Source organism: Callospermophilus lateralis, chromosome 5 (assembly GCF_048772815.1).
Source record: "Callospermophilus lateralis isolate mCalLat2 chromosome 5, mCalLat2.hap1, whole genome shotgun sequence".
Classification (NCBI taxonomy): Eukaryota; Metazoa; Chordata; class Mammalia; order Rodentia; family Sciuridae; genus Callospermophilus; species Callospermophilus lateralis.
In genome coordinates, this window is record NC_135309.1 from 63,965,820 (window position 1) to 63,986,664 (window position 20,845).

Genomic DNA, 20,845 nt, shown 5'->3' on the forward strand with positions numbered 1-20,845 from the left:
TGGGCCTGGCTGCCTTGCAGATTGGATCTCAGGGAGCTAAGGTGCCCACCCAAGGGGGCAGAGCCAGGGATACAGGGAGCCTGGCCTCCAAACCTTGTTTCCCACCACATGACCTCTCTGGTGCCACATGTCCCTAAAAGAAAGGTCAGGAAAGGCTCTTGAGAGGGAAGAGCCAGGAGAATTGAGGGCTGGGTGAAAATAAGAAAACATAGATTGGAAGAGGGCTTGGACCTCAGGGCCCTGTGAAGAGCAGGTGCAGGGGGCTGAGGTGACCTGGGTCAGCCCCTGCCTGGTCCTTCCCAGGGGAGATGGGCGAGCTGGAATTTTCCTCCCAGACAGATGAGCCACACGGACTACACATTGCTTCCACCACCCACTGTCCGCCTGGGTCCTTCTTCCTGGAAAAAGAGGGAAAGACTGAAAGAGTTTGTTCTGCTGGGTCCTGAGCTGCAGCCCACAAGGGGCCTCCAGCCCCATTAATGTCCCTTCTCTGAATTAGGACCCTGTCTCTCCAAGGCCTCTGTGACCTGAGTCCATTCTCCAGTTTTACAATAATGAATTTATAACAGTGTCTACAGAACACATGCCCCAAACCCATTAGCAGGGTAGGTAACACAGAAAGAGAACACGTTCCTGTGTGTGTTTTTGTATTTTAGACTCTGGTAACATTGTAAATGCATTCTTTCTTTAGTCAGCCACTCTGTGTGTAGGAATTTATGTTATGGAAATTCTGTTTAAATTGCTAATAGTTCAGTTTTATTTTTCTAGGTTCCCCTACTCATATGCATATTAATATTTGTATTTGCATGTAATTGAATTACAGTTGTTTTTAAAGAGGGGGAAGAGAGAGAGAATTTTTCAATATTTATTTCTAGTTCTCAGTGGACACAACATCTTTATTTTATTTTTATGTGATGCTAAGGATTGAAGCCAGCGCCCCACGCATGCCAGGCGAGCGCGCTACCGCTTGAGCCACATTCGCAGCCCCTACAGTTGTTTTTAAATCTGCCACTACTATTCTGCAACTTTGTTTTCTACTTAACAGTACATTATGGACACACTCACAGGACAGTGGCATATACAGATTCTCATTTATCTATTTTGAGTATTGCACCCATTTAGCCAGAGATTAGCTCGCTGATCCCCTACTGATAGACATTTGCATTGTTTTCAAATTCTTAGACTTATGAATTATGATGCAATGACCCCTGTCTAAAAATCTGTTTATTTTTTCACAATTATATGTTTCTACTAATAGAATCAATTTCTAGACACAGAGTTGCTGGGAGAATAAACATTTGAAGTGCTAGTAGAGTATGAAAGTTCCCTAAATGCAAAATATCATAGTGCTTCTCGGAGGCCAAGAAAATCAAACATGAAAACAACATTGTTTAATGCCAGGGAGTGGCCTTGGTCTTCTGGAAGAAGTCTGGTATCTCTGAGGTTTGTTGTAAAAGCCCATAAACAACTGAGAGAGAAGTAAAGAGAGAGGTGCAGCCAGGCATGTTGGCACACACCTGTCATCCCAGGAACTCTGGAGGTTGAGGCAGGAGGATTGCAACTTGGAGGCCAGCCTCAGCCATTTAGTGAGGCCTTAAGGAACTCTGTGAGAACTTGTCTCAAAATCTAAAATAATAAAGGGTGGGGCTAGGGGTGTTGTTCAGGGGTAAAATACCCCTGGTTCATTTCTCAGTACCAAAGAGAGAGAGACAGAGAGAGACAGAGAGAGAGAGAGAGAGAGAGAGAGAGAGAGAGAGAGAGAGAGAGAGAGGTACAGTAGCTGAGACTTCCTTGGCATGACCCAGAACCCTTAACCAGGCAGATCTGCCCACTGTGCCATTCAGTGCTCTCCAGCCCAGGGCCCAGCTCCACTGAACCGTCTGCAGGCCCAGAGAACATCCAGCCCAGGGTGTGGGAGCGCATCCCTGTTGGGGTCCCTCCCGTCCTCACCATAGCCCTGGGAGAGAGCTGAGGGGAGGCCAGCCTGGACGAGGAAGCTGAGGCTCAGAGCCGTGCTGTGGCTCGCTCAGGGTCCACGCAGGCTGATGGCCTTGCCTCTGTCTCCCTCAGCAAGTGTCGCCGTCCAGTTCTTGTGTGGGGTGAGTCCAGGGTCTGAGGTGACCCAGGTGGAGGCAGCAGGCTGAGGTCAGGGTGCTGCCACCTGCTTTAGGTGAGGCTCCTCCTCAGGGCTGCAGACCTGGGGCTGCTCTGGGCCACGGGGAGTGTCCACAGCTCAGAGCAACATGTGCCTCAGGCCAGGGGAGGAGACCACGGGCAGGGGTCCTCAGGGACATCACTGAAGGAGGACTGTCTCCCTGTGCCGCCCCACAGCCCCGCACCATGGTGTCTCTGCTGCACCCACAGCAGCTCCCTACCCCACCTCAAGGCTCTACCGCTCCTGAGAGGCCTCCTAGCACACTGCCCTTTGCTGGTTGCCCCAACTAGACTTTGCCACTCCATGGTCTCTTTCTGGCTTTAGGGTTTGTGGCTGATCACTACAAGGAACTAGAAATATCACGAATGTGAGGAAGTAGCAAAATTTCTGGAAAATCATAGATTCTCAGAGTCCTGTTTCCTCTCTGAAGAAACAAGATGGAAGTTTCCACATTCGAGCTTCTCTTTGTTATTAGTGATCTGCCTAAAGCATAATGATGACCTTGGCTGTCCCTTGCTCAGTCACCTCTGGTGGCTCCCCATGGTCCAACAAGGTCCTCCTGTGGTCTTCAAGGCCCTCCCTCACCTGGTTCCAGCCCCTCCTGCAGCCTCACCACATCTGCCCTCCAAGACCTGTCCTCCCTGTGTGGGCCACAGACCCTCCAACCCCTGCCCTCTGTTGGTGCTGTTTTCTCCCCTACAGTGCCCAGCCCCTGTGCCTGAAGGTCAGTGGACTGCTCAAGCTTCCTGTCCTCGTTTATGCTCTTGGGGGCCTTCATGTCTGCTCAGCACCCTGAGCCTCTGGGGCACTGTGGACTCTCTTGCTGCCAGGCCTCTCCATGCTGTTTCTCCTTGCTGGAACATTCTGTCCTCCTGGTGCCTCCCGACTCCTTCTCTGCTCATGTAGAACCTTCCTTTACTGCCTCTGCAGTGCCAGGAGCTTCTGCCACTCCCCAGAGGGCTCCTCTCCTGGTCCCACCAGAAACTCAGGCATCACCTCTGAGGCAGAGATGCCCAGGCTGTCCTCATGCCATTCCAGTCATGCTTGGGACATCGCCAGGCCCTGCACCAGGGAGAGCCCTGCACGTAGGCCTTCCTGGGCCAAGATCAAGGCCTCAGGTATGAAGTATTATGAGATGAATCGGTTTCAGAGTGTGGAGGACTCCTTCTGCCCTCTCTCCACTCATCCCCCAGTGGATGCATGGACACATGCACCTGGCAGTCACTGACCTCCCACCTGCTGACATGGCCGTGGGGAAGAGGCATGAAGAAGACCAGGAGGGTCTTGCAGGCCCTGGCAGGGAGCTGCCAAACTTCCAGGATGCTGGGTGCCAGGCTTCTGGCTTGTGCCCCCTCCACTCTCTGGTGGGTAAGCCCAAGTCAGGAGGGTCCCAGGTCATGGGCATGGGGTAGGGGCTCAGAAACCCATCACCCTGTGTCTGGAGGAGCCAGGAACCAGGAGTCAGACAAGGAGGGAGGACTACGTTGTCCCTGTGTGCAGAAGCCTGACATCGCCCACACACTTGCGTCAGGGTTTCCTCATCCATGGGCTGCCATGCAAACCCTTCTCAAAGTGCCTCTGCCACAGGAAGGACTGATGTCAACCTGTGGTCCCTGTCGTCATGTCATCCTCCTGGCAGCAGCACGTGGCTCCCTCAGCCAGGACTCTCCCCGCTGAGTCCCAGGGCTCTCCCGCCCCAGGTCCACTGGCAATCAGCATACAACCACTGGGAAGACCTGAGGCCACCCCAGGTGGCATGGGGGTGACTAACAGGTTCTGCAGTCAGGCTGCCTGCTCCCAACCTCAGCTCTGCCCCCACTGGCTCTGGGGCCTTGGGCAAGTGACCTAGCATCCTCTTTGAGCCTTGTTTCCTCATCAGCAAAATGAACATAATCAGGAGCAGCCTCTTGGGTTGAGGATTAAACGTCATAAACATGCTAAGGCTTGGTGCCCGGTGTATAGACAACTTCCAGAAAATGTGACATCTCCAAATGCCCTTTTCCCAGAAGGAAAGAGCTCCTTCCTGCTTCCGGCTCAAGGGCTTTGGGATACAGCATTTATTCATTGACTCATTCAATACTTCTAAATTTTGTGGGTCAGGGTGGTCAGCTACTCAACAAGCACAGGAGGAAACCAATCCTCACTGGCTGTGTGATGTGACCTGGGAAATGACTGAACTTCTCAGAACCTCAGTTTCTTCTTCAACAAAAACATGATATTACCTGGACCCACCTCTAGAGTTGAGGATTCAATGAAAGGACTCCAAAGAGCACGTGTCACACTGCCTGACCCAGAGTGAGGGCCTGATAAGCCTTTAGGGCCTCCACACTGGCAAAGTGCTGGACAGGAGGGGAGTGCAGGAGGCCTAGGGGGCAAGGGAAGGCCCCTGTCCAGCTGGCAGGGACAGGGAGGCTTCCTGGAGGGAGAGTCTGGGAGCCACAGGAGTTAACTGGCATGAGCAGCTTCCACTCATCTCGGGGAAGACACAGGTCCTGCAGAGGTGGCCTCCACTCCCCTGGCCAGCCACCCCGCTCCTTCTCCCAGACACACTCCACCAGACAGAGTCTCCCCGCTCTGGGGTCAGGGACCTGGTGGGAGCTGCATCACAGCTGGCAGCCTGGGCCAAGAGCAGACTCCCACTGCACACGAGTTAGGGGCCTCACAGTTTCTTAAAGCCACCCAGGGGCTTTCAGGGGCGGTGGCCTCAGTGGTGAGCAAGGAAGAGTCCCCCAGGAAGCTGGACACTGTGCAGCTGCCCCCTCCTAACTCGGCAGGCCTGGAGTCCCGGAATCTGCCTGTATCAGGCCCTCCTGCCACTTTGCAGCTGGGGTCCCTGGATTGTTCTTGGAGACACACCCTCTGAGACACTGTGGACTCTCTTGCTGCCAGGCCTCTCCATACTCTTTACCCATACTGGAACATTCCGCCTCCTGGTGCCTCCCAACTCCTTCTCTGCTCATGTAGAACCTTCCTTTACTGCAGTGCCAGGAGCTTCTGCCACTCCCCAGAGGGCTCCTCTCCTGGTCCCACCAGAAACTCAGGCATCACCTCTGAGGCAGAGATGCCCAGGCTGTCCTCATGCCATTCCAGTCATGCTTGGGACATCAGCAGGCCCTGCTGAGACCCTGTGTGCGACAACATGAAGCCTGAGCACCCAGCTCATCAGGAACCTTTGCCCAGACCTCGTCCCCTCCTGCTCCCTCCTCCTGTCCATTCCTTCTCACTGGCCACAGGGAGCCTGATTTCTCCCCCCTGCTGCCCTCCTGCTTCTTCAAGGCCAGCTCCAAAGTTACTGCTCTGGAGCCCTCTCAGACTCACCTCTCTGTGTCCCCCACCCCTTAGGGACTCTCACCCAAATGTGCCAGACTACAAGACGCTCTGCTGCCTGCATGAACCTAAACATGACTGCAGGTGTGATGAGGGGGAGGGGGACCAGATGCACATGGAGACCCTGTCCCAGAAGGATGGCTAAGGGACCTGAGTGTGGCCTGAAGAATGGTGCCTCCAGGGCCCACAGGGGCTGCCTCCACCTGCTGCAGCCTGATGGGGACAGGGAGCAGGGCTCCTGGAGGTCCACCCTGTGGCAGCAGGAGGACAGGCAGTGCCATGAGAGGAGGGTCCTGCCCCTGATGGGGAAACATGTGCCCACAGCTTTCCAGCAACAGGAGGCACGAGGGGGACGTCAGGATCCGTGCTGTTGGCCAGATCTCCTGAGTGGTAGGGAATGGAGACCCCCAGCCTGGGCCTGAGGCTCTGACCATCTGGTTTTGGCTCTTAGTCTTTCCGTAAGTAGCTGTGTGACCCCAGATAAGTCACTGACCCTCCATGACCTTCCTTTCCTTATCTTTCTGGCGGAGATACTGTGCACTTTGAAAATCCCTATGACCCAGAGTGATAGGAGAAATGGAAATGAAAGTGCACCGTAAACAATAAACGGCTCAGCCTTCCTCAGCAGGACACGGAACCCAGAAGCCAGAAATGAAAAGACCACAGATTGGACTACACACAAAGTAGAACCTTCTGTGGGAATAAAGACACCAGATGACCCATAAAAGAGAAGTGGTGGGCTGCGGGGAAACCGTTTCACACTCATGACAATAGGTTTCATAGATGCAGCACCTGACAATCATTGAAAGTCTAATTTATCAAAATCTATTCATGTTTTATACAGATGATAAGGATCTTCAACAATAATTTTATTCCACAATTTGTCTGAAACAAATTTATTAAGAAACATCTCAGAGAAAGGACAGAAGGGCAGGGCCGGGGGAGTGTCTCAGGGGAGTAGTCTCTGATGTCTTCTGCAGGTGGGTTCAGAGGAGACTCCTGATGTCCAGGTGGATGCACAAGTGCTCTGGGCTGGAACCCGTGCAGAGGGACCTGAGGTAGTTGGCACATCTTCTCCTGCAGCTGTTCAGAGTCCACATGACTGAGGCCCAGGCACTGTGAGGCCTCTGGCATCCAGCACCATGTTCTCTGGCTTCAGGTCTCGGTGCACCATGCCCTTGTCATGGCAGTAGGCCACGGCACACACTACCTCCCGGAACAGTCTGCGTGCTTCTTCCTCCTGCATGCCATCCAACAGGACTTGGTCCAATAGCTGGCCCCCACCTGCGTGCTCCATCACCAGGTAGATATTTCCGTGGGTCTCAATGACCTGAAATAACTGGATCACGTTGGGATGCTCCAGGCTCTTCATCATATCCGGTTCAGAGAGGACCTGGAGTTTCTGCCCTTTCTTCTGCAGGACTTTCACTGCCACCTGTGCCCCAGTGAGGCAATGGCGGGCTAGTTTGATCTGGCCAAACCCACCCTGCCCAATGTCCCTCAGGACCTCATACTGGTCCCTCAGGACTGTAGTCTTACAGGAGCTGGGCCCCTGCTCCACTCCACTACTCTCACTACTCTGGCTATCCATCCTAAGCAGGAACACCAACTAAGGATGCTAGCTTAAAAAAAAAATAAATAAATAACAGACTAAAACAACAAACCCAAATCAAAAACAAAAACAAGACAAAACAAGAAACCCAAATTAAAGAACCAATATCCAAAGACCACCACCAACAACCGCCAACTAACAACCACCAACTATCTGGCAGTCTGACAGGTCACCACCAAGAGCTTTCTGTACTTGTGGACAAAACCCCAGCCACGGCCACTCTATTATATACCTGCACTTTGACATTTACTCAATGGCTCCTTTTGTCATCCGAGCAAGTAATAACCTAGTCATGCCTGGCCTAACTCCAAGTGGTCATCTCCCTTTTAGGCCTCCAGAACTTCTTCCATTTTCCGAATAAATAAGGATAGATGGGGCTGGGGTTGTGGCTCAGTGGTAGAGCGCTTGCCTAGCATGGGCAAGGCCCTAGGTCTGATCCTCACCACCAAATAAAAAATAAATAAAATCAAGATATTGTGTCCAACTATAACTAAAAAATAAATATTAAAAAAAGAGTAAGGATAGAGTCCAGACATTTTTTGCTATTTATTTGTTTAGGAATTAATATTTGTACAGAACTTTAATGTACTTTTATTTTCAGTCTAAAAATCTGTAATAAGTTTTGCCTTTTTGTAAGACTACAACGTATCTACACTCAAGGTATCCTATTCCTTATTTCTCCCAACTGTGAATACTGGTGTCAAAGGATGGCAGCACCTCACTCACATGGTGACACTGCGACAAAATGCTCTGTTTCCTAAGATACCGCAGAGCACAGTATTAACACCTGTGGGGGTGAGGGGGAGAAGGTTCCTCATAATTTCTCCATACATTCATACACAAAATGCACACACGTTACAAGGTGACACCAGCAACTGAGGGGGACAGATAGAGGTGTACAAGAACAGCATTTTCTGGTCCTGAAGTTATGCTGCTATAGGTTCACACCGGAGTTGTTTCTCCATCTCATGCTAAAGGAAATGCCCAGGGGAACTGCACAGATATACCTGTAGGACATACCTAAAATCAAAGAATGGAAATTCAAATATTTCACATAAAAAAATCAATAGATAGGATGAAGATAATCATTAATGGACACAAGGCACAGTGAATCTTGAGCTTGTCCTGCTCTACTTATGAGGACACAAGGCCCACTGAATGAGCAGCCCACCTTGCTTTCCTTATAAGGGCAAAAGTGCTACTGAACCAGCTGCCCACCCTCCTCTCCTTATAAGGTCACATGTCTCACTGAAACAACAGCTTGCCCTACTCCCTTATGACCCCATCTTAGGTAATTGCATCATACTATTGCTATTTCTGAAAAAAAAAAAAAAAGGACCTATTCCTAGGTGCAGGATTAGAACCTATACAAAGGCTCTGAGAGATATAATTAAACCATAACTTGCTCCATTCCTATTTTTCTAAGAGCTTTTATCCATAGATGTGGAATTTTGTCATATGACGTTTCTGCATCCACCCATTCAATCATCTGACATCCTGGGCTCATGAATGAAGCACATATCTTTAGTCTTGCCGAGTCCTGATGCCCATGACCCAATAACCCTTCACTTGTTCCACCTCTTTAACAATTCTAGCGGCCAACAGCAGCACCCTGGGGACAAAGCTGCCAACACACAAACCCTCTGTTGGGGAAGGAGGGGGACACTATTAATAAGCTGTTGATGTCTTCAGGGTCTGTCATAATTAATATTCCATTTAATACTCGATGTCGAAGATTTGTCTCTTCTTTCCTTCATCAATGTTATTAAAAATTTGTGAATTTTCTTATTCATTTCAAGCAAGTGGCTCTTTGTCTCCCTGGTTTCTTCCATTGTCTCTGCTTTCTATCTAATTAATCTCTGCTCTGATTTTCATTAAACCTTTATTCTGCTTGATTTTGGTTTATTTGCTTCTCCACCACCCCCTGCCAACACCCAGATTTTCCGGGTGGTAAAGATGATTATTAAATTGTGCCTATTCCTTATTTGTAATGTGTTTTTAATACTATTAGTTTCCAAGTACTGCTTTAGATGTGTTCTACAAGTTTTTAAACGTCATTTTTCACTAGGTTCAATGTCTATTTTATTTCTTTTAAACTTCCTTGACCCGTAGATTATTTAGAATTGTGCTTATTTTCAAACATTTTGGAGATTTTCTTTTAGTTTTACTGTTTTCTAGTTTGAGTTCTTTGTGGTGAAAGAACACACTGAGTATAATTTCAATTATTTTAAATTAGGTAACTTTGCTTCATGGCATGGGATATAGTTTATATTGACTTTTTTTTTTTTTTTTTTTTTTGCTTTAGTGGGTTATGGAGATTGATATTTATTTGTTTAAAAATTAAAATTTTTACAGTAATTCAATGGAATTTTCATTTAAAGTTTAACAATTTTTTAATAACCTGGGCTTTGAAAGACCTTATCATATATACTTGAGGTGTTCAATTCATTTTTTTTCCCAAATAATTGGTGTCAAAAGGATGGGAACAGCTCACCACATAGTGATACTCTTGCTAGAGAAGTGATACTTCTTGTAGGCAAGAAGCAGCCAAGGACACAGGAAGAGTTGGAGAACTCAAACTTAATTTTAGGCCAGAGAACCCAGAGGACATCAGATTCCAAATGCTGAGTGATGGGCACTCCTTTTCCACAACATTAATAGGCTATCTAGTGTCATAAATTTTCTAGTCAACCTGATACACGACCGTGCAAGTGGTTTCTAGCAGGAAGCATGTCTACAGAAGCAGAGTGTGATAAGGGGGAGGACTGGCTCTTCTTACAAGGCCTTGAATAAATCTCTAGCCTTGAATGTGGAGCCTCACAGGGGCATTGGCACTTCAAAGGAGCAGTTAGACAGTTCCCACTATCTCTTCTTCATTGAATTATCTTTACATCTCTAGCAACAATCAATTGACCACACACAGGTGGGTGTATTCGTGGGCTCTATTCTGCTCTGTTGCTGTTCATGTGTACATGGTCCCCAGGACCATGCAGCAGCCTTCCAGGAATATGTAGCCCAATAGTATCAGTTTTTCAATTTTGTTCGTCCCTTCAAAATTGTTTTGGTTATTCTTCTTTTTTTTTTTTCTTAAAAAATTAAACCAACTTGTTAATTACTACACAAAATTTTTACGTTCTTCAGGAATTTTGATTGGAATCTCATGAAATCTATAAAAATGTGCACAAAATTGACATACTTAAAAATATCAAGCCTTCCAAACCATAAACATGTGACATATCTTACTAATATTCAGTTCTTCAATTTCTTTCCTCAGTGTTTTGCACATTATATGTCAATCTTGTAAGATTTATGTATAGGAATTTCATAAAAATTTCCAGGGCTATTATAAAAAAAAAAAAATTCTTTTTGCTGGGGAGTGGGGGTTCTGAGGATTGAACCTAGTAGTGTTCTATCACTGAGCTTAACTCCAGCCCTTTTTATTTTATTTTATTTATTAAGACAAGGTCCTGGTAAGTGATCAAGGCTGGCCCGGAACTTGCTATCCTCCCTCCTGAGTTGCTGGGATCACAGGCATATTCCACCATGCCTGTATTTAAAATGATACTTTACAAAGGTGCATTTCAGCTTTAATTTATTTTTATATATATCGATCTTATAGCCTATGATCTTGTTAAACTTGCTTTTTAGTTCAATAATTTTCTGTAGGTTTTTCTTTTTTTGGCATTTTCTATAAAGACAACCATTTCATCTCCAAATAGGAATAGTTTTTTTTTTTCCCCTTCTTTTTAAATTTGTATGTCTTTTATTCCTTTTTCTTGCCTTGCTGTGGTGTCTAGGGTCCCCAGTACAATGTAGAAGAGGAGAACAGACATTCTGGCCGTGCATCTCATCTTAGGGGAAAAGCATTCAGTCTTTGCCAGCAAACATAATGCCAGCTGTATGCATTTTTGCATGCAGATGTGTTTTATCTCATTGAGTCATTTCCTACAGCCTCTAGTTTACAGAGAGTTTTCATCAGAAATTGACACGTGTCCGTCATGTTTTCGTCACTGGGACAAAATTATGTGACATGAACAACTTAAGAGGAGGAGAGACCTGGGCTCATCAGCTCCGAGTTCTCAGTGGATGGTCTGCTGGCTCCATTGCTGTGGGTCTGTGAAGAGGCAGAGCATGATGGCAGAGAGGACATGGTGGGGCAGAATTGCTCAGCTCACTGAGGCGGGAAGCAAGGAGAGAGGGAGGAAGGGGCTAGGGACAAGGTATAGACCCCAAGGTCATGTCTCCAAGGACCCACCCCCTTTCTCAGGGGCTATTTCTCACAGCCTGCTCCTCTGAACATTGCTGCACTGGGAACCCAGCCTTTCCCACAGGAGACTTGGGGGTCATAATCCAGATGCAAACCATACAGATTTTTAATATTTTCAAAACATTTTTTCTGCATCTATTGTGATACTCACGTGTTTTTTTCTTTAACCTGTTGATACGGTAAATTACATTTCTTGATTTTTGCATGTTGAACCCAACTTTAATTCCTATAATAAATACCACTTGGACCTGATGTGTTGACCTTTTGAATATTCTTGGATAGGATTTGTTAACATTTTGTTCAGAATATTTGCATTTATATTTATGAAGAATATTAGCCTATAGTCTTCTATTTTTGTAATGTCCTCCTGTGATTACATCATACCAGTTACTGAACCATACAATGAGTTGGGAAGTATTCTCTCCTTTATTCTGGAAAAAAAAAAAAAAAAAAAAAAAGTGTGTGGAATTCATATTACCTGATTCTTTCTTGTAGGTAGAATTTGCCAGAAAAGCCATCTGGTTTTCAAGTTTCATTTTTCTGTTTGTTGGGTACTGGAGATTGAACCTGGGGTGCTTACCATGGATCTATACCCCAGCATATTTTAGTTTTATTTTGAGACAGGATCTTGCTATATGGTGAGGCTGGTCTCAAACTTAGCCTCAGCTTCCCCAGTCACTGGGGTTATGGAAATGTATCCCCAGACCTGGCTTGTGTGTTTATAATTAGGGTATAACTACCAGCTTAATTGTTTGAAGAAAAATATACAGAACTGTTCTTGTTATCTAATTCTTCCTGAATGTGCTTTGGCAATTTGTGTCTTTGAGTGATTTGTTCATTTGTCTAACTTGCTGAGTTTTTAGTCATAGGCAAGTTTCTATGTGTCCCTTATTATCCTTTTATGGCCATTCTCTCATTCCTGATAATTGTTTTTTGAAGTACTGGGGATTGAACTCAGGACCTTGAGCATGGTAGGCAAGCACTCTACCACTGAGCTGCATCTCCAGCTCAGTCCTGGTATTTGTAATTTGTGTCTTTCCTGTTTTATTTTCTTGGTCAATTTAGTTGGTTTAATCATTTTTAAAAGATAAATTTAATTGATTTTTCAATTAATAGCTTCTTATTTTGTTCATTTTTCTCTAATTAATTTATTATGGGTTTCATTGATTTCTGCCTTTAACTTTTTTCCCTTCCTTATGATTGCTTTTTTTTTTAATAGTGCAGTACATTGGCACTGAATTCTCTTTTTATTTATTTAAAGTCTTTTATTCCTTTTTTGTTGTTGTTGTTCATTTGTTTTTTTACATAAAATTCACAAAATAACATGTAGTGGCATTTAGTACATTTGCAATGTTGTACAATTATCACCTCTATCTAGTTACAAGATATTTTCCTCACCCTTACAGAAAACCTCATAACCATTAAGACGTCACCTTCCATTTTCTTTCCTGTAACCCCTGGAAATCTCTTGTTCACCATCTGTCCCTGTAGATCTCCATCTTCAGGATGTTCCTTATAAACAGTATTATAGATATCTAATATCTTGTGTCTGGCTTCTTTAACAAATCACAATGCTTTCAAGGTTCACTCACATTGCAGCAGGTGTCAGTAATTTAATCATTTTTTATGGTTAAGTAATATTCCATTGTACAGGTATGCCACATTTTGTTTATCCATTTGTCAACAGTCTTCACCTCTTCCCTACTTTGTATAGTGCTTCTTATGGTTTAGATATAAGTTTTTCCCCAAAAAGCTCATGTGTTAGACAATGCAGGAATATAATGTTCAGAGGTGAAATGATTAGAATATGAGAGCTCTACCCTAATTGGTAGATTAATCCATTTTATGGATTAATAATTTAAATGGATGACTGGGTGGTAACTGTAGGCAGATGGGGCATGGCTGGAGGAGGTCACCTGGGGCATGCCCTTAGGAGTTGTATTTGTCCCCAGCTCATTGCTTTCTCTCCCTCTGCTTCCTGGCTTCCAGGAGCTGAGAATGTTTCTTCCTCCACACCATTCTGCCATGATGTTCTGACTCATCTTGGGCCCAAAGCAATGGAATTGGCCAACTATAGACTATGAGACCTCTGAAACTATGAGCCCCAATAAACATTTTCTCCTCTAAGTTGTTCTTGTCAGGTGTTCTGCTTACAGCAATGAAAACCTGAGTAGCACAATGCTGCATTGAACATTCATCTGCAAACATTTGTTTGAGTCCCTTATGGTTACACTTAAGAGCAGAACTGCTGGGTCACATGGTAAGTCTATGTTTAACCTTTTGACAAACCATCCAACCAATTACCAAAGCAACTGCACCATTTGACATTTCTACCAGCAATGCACAGTGTTCCAGCTTTTTCCATATCCTCTCCAATACTTGTTATTTCTGATTTTTTAAAATTATGTCCAACCTAGTAAATATGATGCTATCTCTCATTGTGGTTTTGGTTTGCAATTCCCTAGTGACTAATGATGTTTAGTATCTTTCCATGTAATGTTGATCATTTCTATGTCTTCTCTGGAGAAATGTCGATTCAAATTTTTGTTCATTTTTAAATTAAATTGTTTGACTTTTTTTTCTTGAGTTGTATAAGATACTATCAGTTACTTTCCACTCAACATCTATATATAGAGATATATAATGTATGTAGAGATATAGATAGATACAGATATTCTGGATATCTAGCCTTTCTTTGATATATTATTTCCAAGTATTTTATTCCATCCTGTGTTACCTTTTCATTCTCTCCACAGTGTCCTTTGATGCATACAAATATTCAATTTTGATAAAATCTAATTTATCTATTTTTTATGTGGTTACCTGTACTTTGCTGATACAGCTAAGAAATCAAGTACTAGTTTTAGGTCTTAAAAATTATCTAGGATTTATTCAAAGAGTTTTATAGTTTTAGCTTTTGTATTCATTTCTTTGATTCATTTTGAGTTAATTTAGGGTCCAAATTCATATGAATGAATTTGGATACTCATTGTTCTTAGTACCATTTATTGAAAGAAGCATTCTTTTACCATTGAATGATCTTGCCATCCTTTTTGAAAATCAATTGAGCATAGTTGTGAGGGTTTTGTGTTTTGACTCCCATTTTGATTCCATTTGTCTACATTTTTATTTCTATGTCACTACTGCACAGTTTTGATTTCTGTGGTTTTGTAGTAACTTTTGAAACTGGGAAGTGTGACTCTTCTTATTTTGTTCTTCTTTTTGAAGATTGTTTTGATTATTCAGCCTTCCTTGAAATTCCATATGAATTTGAAAATCAGCTTTTCCATTTCAGCTAAAAATGACTGCTGGTGTTTTGATCAGGATTGCTTTGAATCTGCAGATCACTCTGGGAGTTATTACCATTTTTTTTAAATACTTATTTTTTACTTGTAGTTGGATACAATATCTTTAATTAATTAATTTATTTTTATGTGGTGCTGAGGATTGAACCCAGGGCCTCACCCATGCTAGGCGAGTGCTCTACCACTGAGCTACAACCTCAGCCCCTGAGTATTGCCATCTTAATAATATTAATTCTTCTGACTGATGAAAACAAAATGTCTTCAAACATTAAGATCTTTAATTTTCATTTGGTGCTTTTTCAGTGCATAAATTTTGCATCCCCTTGGTTAATTTTACCCCAGTATTTTATTCTTCTTGATGTTATCACCAATAAGAATCATATTCTTCATTTCCTTTTAGGGCAGGATTCAAGATGGTGGATTAGAGGAAGCCTGCATTCCTAGTCACTCCAAGGCTCAGGATTCAAGCAGCAGGATTATTGTTTCTCAATGAGGTAAGTGAAAGAGGGATTTCATTGAAATTCAATATTAGATAATCAGAGTGTCTTGAAGACTCAAAATTGGGTATATTAAATAAAGAAGAAGGACTACATTGAAGCTAAAGCAGGCGTGGCAGCGGCAGCAGTGAGTCTGGTCCACCTCAGAGGGAGGGAGAAGGGAGGGAGAACACAGGAAAACACAGCAGACAGTTCAGAATGGAAAAGATCAGAGAAGCAGCCTGACCTAACTGATCCAGAGGTTGCACAGGGCGCTCGCTGGGGCTTGAGAAGGGCTCTCAACTGGGTGAAGATCCAAGGTGGAAGCCCTCTTGAGGGAGCCACAGCCGCAGTTGGTGCCGGAGCCTGGAGATCAAAGCCAACACTGCCACACTGTCCAGGCAAGCCCCTACCGCGTGGTCTAGAGTGTACCCAGCAGAGGGTGAATGAGAAGACTGCAGCCGGGCATGGGGATGGGGGGACTCCAGCTGGAAAAGTGAAGGGGAGCCCAACTGGCTTCTCCTTCAAGTCTGCTGAGTCATGTGACCAGGTGAAGTTGGTAAGAAATCTGACCAGGTGGGTGTGACTACCCCCAGGGACTAAGCCTGGGAGGGGCTGTTCTTGGCAGCAGAGGGTGTGAAGGATTGGCTTCCCTGATCATCTGTTCTCCCTTTTTGCCTTTCAACACCGATTTAGATCCTGATAAATGTCTCTTGTGGAAAAGTCAGCTCTTTTTCTTTCTGTGATCAGAATTCCTCCTCTCTGAATAACCTATTTTATAAGAAATACTATAAATTACTATGATAAAAGAAAAGCTGTTAACACTGACAAATATGAAGTGACAACCGCTTAATAGATATTAATCCATATTAAGTACATTTCTCGGGAAGCCTCTGAGTTCAAGACTGTTGACAGAGATCAGCACCTGTGAGGCCCTAGGGTGTGTTGATGTAATCTCTCCAGAGCACAACAAAGCCCCTGAGGCCTGATTAGACCTAAGCCCCACTTGCTGGAACTCCCTGGGAGAGCATCAATCTGATCTGTGCAGACAAAGCTGCTACTTCCAGTACGTTCCACTCCATCCTACCTCATACCAGGAAGAAGAGAAGCTAAGAGTTATTTCAATCCGCCTTAGTTTGGGTCTACTCAGTTAAGGGAATAACAAAAAACAGGAAGGCGTTAACAACCTCCAGCCCTTGCTTTTGCTCTCAGTACACAGCTCAAGAAGAAACACAAAGAAAGATAGTCAGGCATCGACAGTGACCTTTCATTCTAGTTGACTATTTTGACCACCTTAATGGAAATGATGCCTTCATTTTTTTCATTAAGAATCTTGTGTGTGTATGTGTGTGTTTGCTGTGTTGATTGAGTCGTGTGTGTGTGTGTGTGTGTGTGTATATATATATATATATTTGTTTGTCCTTTTTTTAAAAAAATAAATGTAGTTACTTTTCCATGCCTTGACTTCTGAGGGCTAGGATTTGGAGTTTGTAATATTTTGCTTTTGTTTTGTATTGTTTTCATTTGTTTCTTTCTCTCTTTTCTCCTTTTGCTAACAGCCAAATAATATTGTTTTCTCTTTCTCTCTTCCTTTACATTGTATCTCCTATTTATTCTTCCTTCCTCATAACCATCACCTGCTACACCTCTTCTGCACTTTCTCTTTTCACTTTTTGAAATTGTAAACTATTTTCTACCTTCCTATCACATTTTCTTTTCTCTTAATTAATAGTATTTTACCATCTTTTAGAACAAATTGGTTTATATAATTTCTGCCCCCACATTTAATGCTGTTGTAATTATTACTTCTGTGGATTAAATAATTGACACTTATTGTTTAATGTCAGATCTACTTTATGGATACTTGTTGGTTTTGCTGTTGGCAATTGCTGACCCCATGATATCTGATTTATTTGTGGTATTTAACACTATACTTGTCCTAATAGGAACAAGGTATTTATTTTAAAGGTGTATATTGTTGCATTGGCTGTAGCTATTGTGTGTTTCTCCCTATTCTGTAACGTGTTGGGAACCTATAGTGACACTACAAGTTCACACGGTAGAGACTCTTCTACTGAACTAAACTACATCAAAATACATTGCACTTTGCTCCACACACAAATTAATGTCACTCAATTTTCAGCTAGACCTTAATTCAAAAAATAGGAGAAACAAAAACCCAAATTAATGACCAGGTCCTAAATATGTATGGCTAGGGGTGGGTCTCCAGATCCTACCTATGGACATCCACTGCTAGAACAAAAACAAAGAAAATTAACACAAAGGCTGTGACTACCACACCTATAAGGTGGACTCAATCTATATCACTCTAGGACACTTCGACAAATTAAATCTGTACCCTGAAAATGCCCACACACAAGAGTGGAAGATAAATTTCTCATAATAGATGCATAAAATGCAACACATGAACACAGTAAATATGAAAAAACAAGGTAACATGACATCTACTAAAGTTTACAATTCACCAGCAACTGGCCATATTGAAGTGGATGAAATATCAATAAAGAATTTATAAGAACCATTATAAAAATGATCAATAAACTCCAAGAGAATACAGAAAAACAGCTGAATGTAGAAAGTCAGTATAGGATGTGAATGAGAAATTTAATAGAGAGATAGAAATATCGGGAAAAAAGACAAATAGAAATTTTGGAAATGAAAGACACAATAAATCAAATAAAATGTTCAGTTGAAAGTCTCCCTAGTAGAGTAGCCTACGATTAAGAAAGAATCTCTCAGTAAGAAGACAAAGTGGACAGCCTTGAATACTCAGACAGCATTAAAGGAAAAAAATAAGGAAACAGGATCAGAATATACATGAACTCTTGGAAAACATTAAGAGACTAATTTTAAGAATCATTGAATTGAGGAGGGTTGTGAGATGCAAGCTAATGCAATGAATAACTTCTTCAGGGAAATAATAACAGAAAAATTTCCAAACCTTCAGAATGAGATGGATGTCCCCATACAGGAGTCATTCATATCCCTAAATGAGATCAAAAAAGAACCTTTCCACAACATATTATAATTAAAATATCTAACATACAGATAAAGGATAGATTTTTTTAAAGCCTCAAGAGAAAAACATACAGTCCACATTTACTGTATGAGAAATCACTTCTGATTTCTCAGCACAAACTCTAAAAGGTAGGAGGGCTTGGAATGATATCTTCCAGATCCTGAAAGAAAACAACTAACAACCAAGATTGCTGTATACAGCAAATCTATCCTTCAAAATTGAAGAAGAAATAAAAATCTACCAGATAACCAGAAACTTAAAGATTCATGACTACTAAACCAGCACTATGGATTTTCTTAAAGAAATATTCCATGCAGAAGAAATAAAAAACAAACCCCAGCGCTCACAAATGAGCAAATCTCTTTTGAAAAGTAGTTATGCAAATGAGAGATAAGACCAATTAAACATTATAAATAAATCAAAGTGACAGAAATTCATAAACATCTCTTATAATAATTTTGAATGCAAATATTCTCAACTTTTCAATGAAAAATGACATGGTTGGCAGAATTAAAAAACAAGACCCAATTGTATGTTGTTTGCAAGAAATACACCTTACAGTCAAAACAGTCACAGGCTAAAAGTGAAAGGTTGGAAATTGGTATGTCATGTGAATGGAGCCCCTAAACAGGTAGGAATAGCTACTCTAATGTGTGAAAATGCAGATTTCAAGCTAAAACTTATCAGAAGACAGAAAGAAGATCACTTAATACTGGTAAAGGAAATAATCCAACCAGAAGATAAAGCAATAGTAAATATTTATGGCCCAGATGTGGGTGTATCTAATTACATAAAAGGGATACTACCTAAATTGAAGACTCAGAGCCCAGTACAATAATACTGGTAATTACACACACCTCTCTCACCATTAGATAGGACATCAAGACATAAACTTGGCAAAGACTCTTTGAACTTGAAAAATATTATAAATCACATGGACTTAATAGACATCTACATCTACAGAATATTTTATCCAATAACTGTTGAATACCTTTCATCTTGGCACCTCACGAAACCTTCTCCAAAATATACCATATTTTAGGCCACAAAGCCACTCTTAGAAAATACAAAACACAATGACATTATTCCTTGCATTTTCTCAGATCATAACAATGAAATTAAAAATCAACATGACAAAAACCTATGGAAATTTTATAAATTCATGGAGATCAAAAAATATATTTTTGAATGATGGATGAGTGACTGAAGATATCAAGGAAAAGTTTAAAATTCTTAGACTCAGATAAGAACAGTGATACAACATAATAGTACCTCCAAAGGCAATTTTAAGATGCAAGTTTATAGCTATGAATGCCTGCATAAAAGTCAGATCCAAAATAAACAATCTAATAATGCATCTCAAAATCCTTGAAAAAACAAAACAAACCAATAACAAACCAGTAGAATGAAGGAAATAATTAAGATCAGAGCCAAAAATCAATGAACTTCAGAATTAAAAAAAAAACAAAAACAAAGGATCAATGAAACAAAGAGTTGGTTCTTTGAAAAGATAACAAGATTGATAAGTTCTTAGCCAAACTAACAGAGAGAGAGAGAGAGAGAGAGAGAGAGAGAGAGAGAGAGAGAGAGGGAGAAAATATAAATTAATAAAATTAGAGATGAAAAAAGAGAAGTCACCTCAGGCATCACAGAAATTCAGAAGATCATTAGAGACTATTTTGAAAATTTATACTCTAATAAATTGAAAATCAAGAAGAAATGGATACATTTATAGACAAATACCATCTGCCAAAACTGAATCAAGAAGACCTAGAAAATCTAAACAGACCAATAACCTGTAATGAAAAAGCAGCAGTAATAAAAAGTCTTCCAACAAAGAAAAGCTCAGAACCAGAAGAATTGTCAGTTGAATTCTACAAAACCTTTAAAGAAGAACTAATGCCAATGCTATTCAAATTATTCCATGAAATAAAAAGAGATAGAACACTTCCAGATTCATTCTATGAAGTCAGTATCATACTCATACCAAAACCAGAGAAAGACTCAACAAGGAAAGAATATTACAGACCAATATATTCCTGATGAACTTAGATGCAAAAATACTTAACAAAATATTAGCAAATCATATTCAGCAACATATTAAGAAGATTAAAACTATGATTAAGTTGGTTTTACTCCAGAGATGCAAGGATGATTTAATATATGCAAATCAATAAATGAAATTTATCACATAAATAGAATTAAGGTTAAAAAAAATTACTCAGTAAACTCAATAGATACAGAAAAGGTTTTCAACAAAATTTAGCACCCATTCATGATAAAAACACTAAAGAAATTAGGAATAGAAGGAGCCTACCCCAACACAATAAAGGCTGTCTATGAAATCCCAAAGCCAACCTCATAATAAATGGGGACAAACTGAAAGCATTTCCTTTAAAATCTGGACCAAGGCAAGGATGTTCACTATCAACTGTCCTATTTAATATAGTGCTAGAAATTCTAACCAGGGCAATTAGGCAAAAGAAGGAAATAAAAGGCATAAAAATAGGAAAGGAGGAAGTCAAATTATCACGGTTTGTTGGTGATGTGATTCTAGACCTAGAAAACCCAAAGAACTTTACCAAAAGACTGCTAGAGCTAATAGACAAATGTGGCAGAGTAGCAGGTTACAGAATCAACATACCAAAAATCACTAGCTTTCC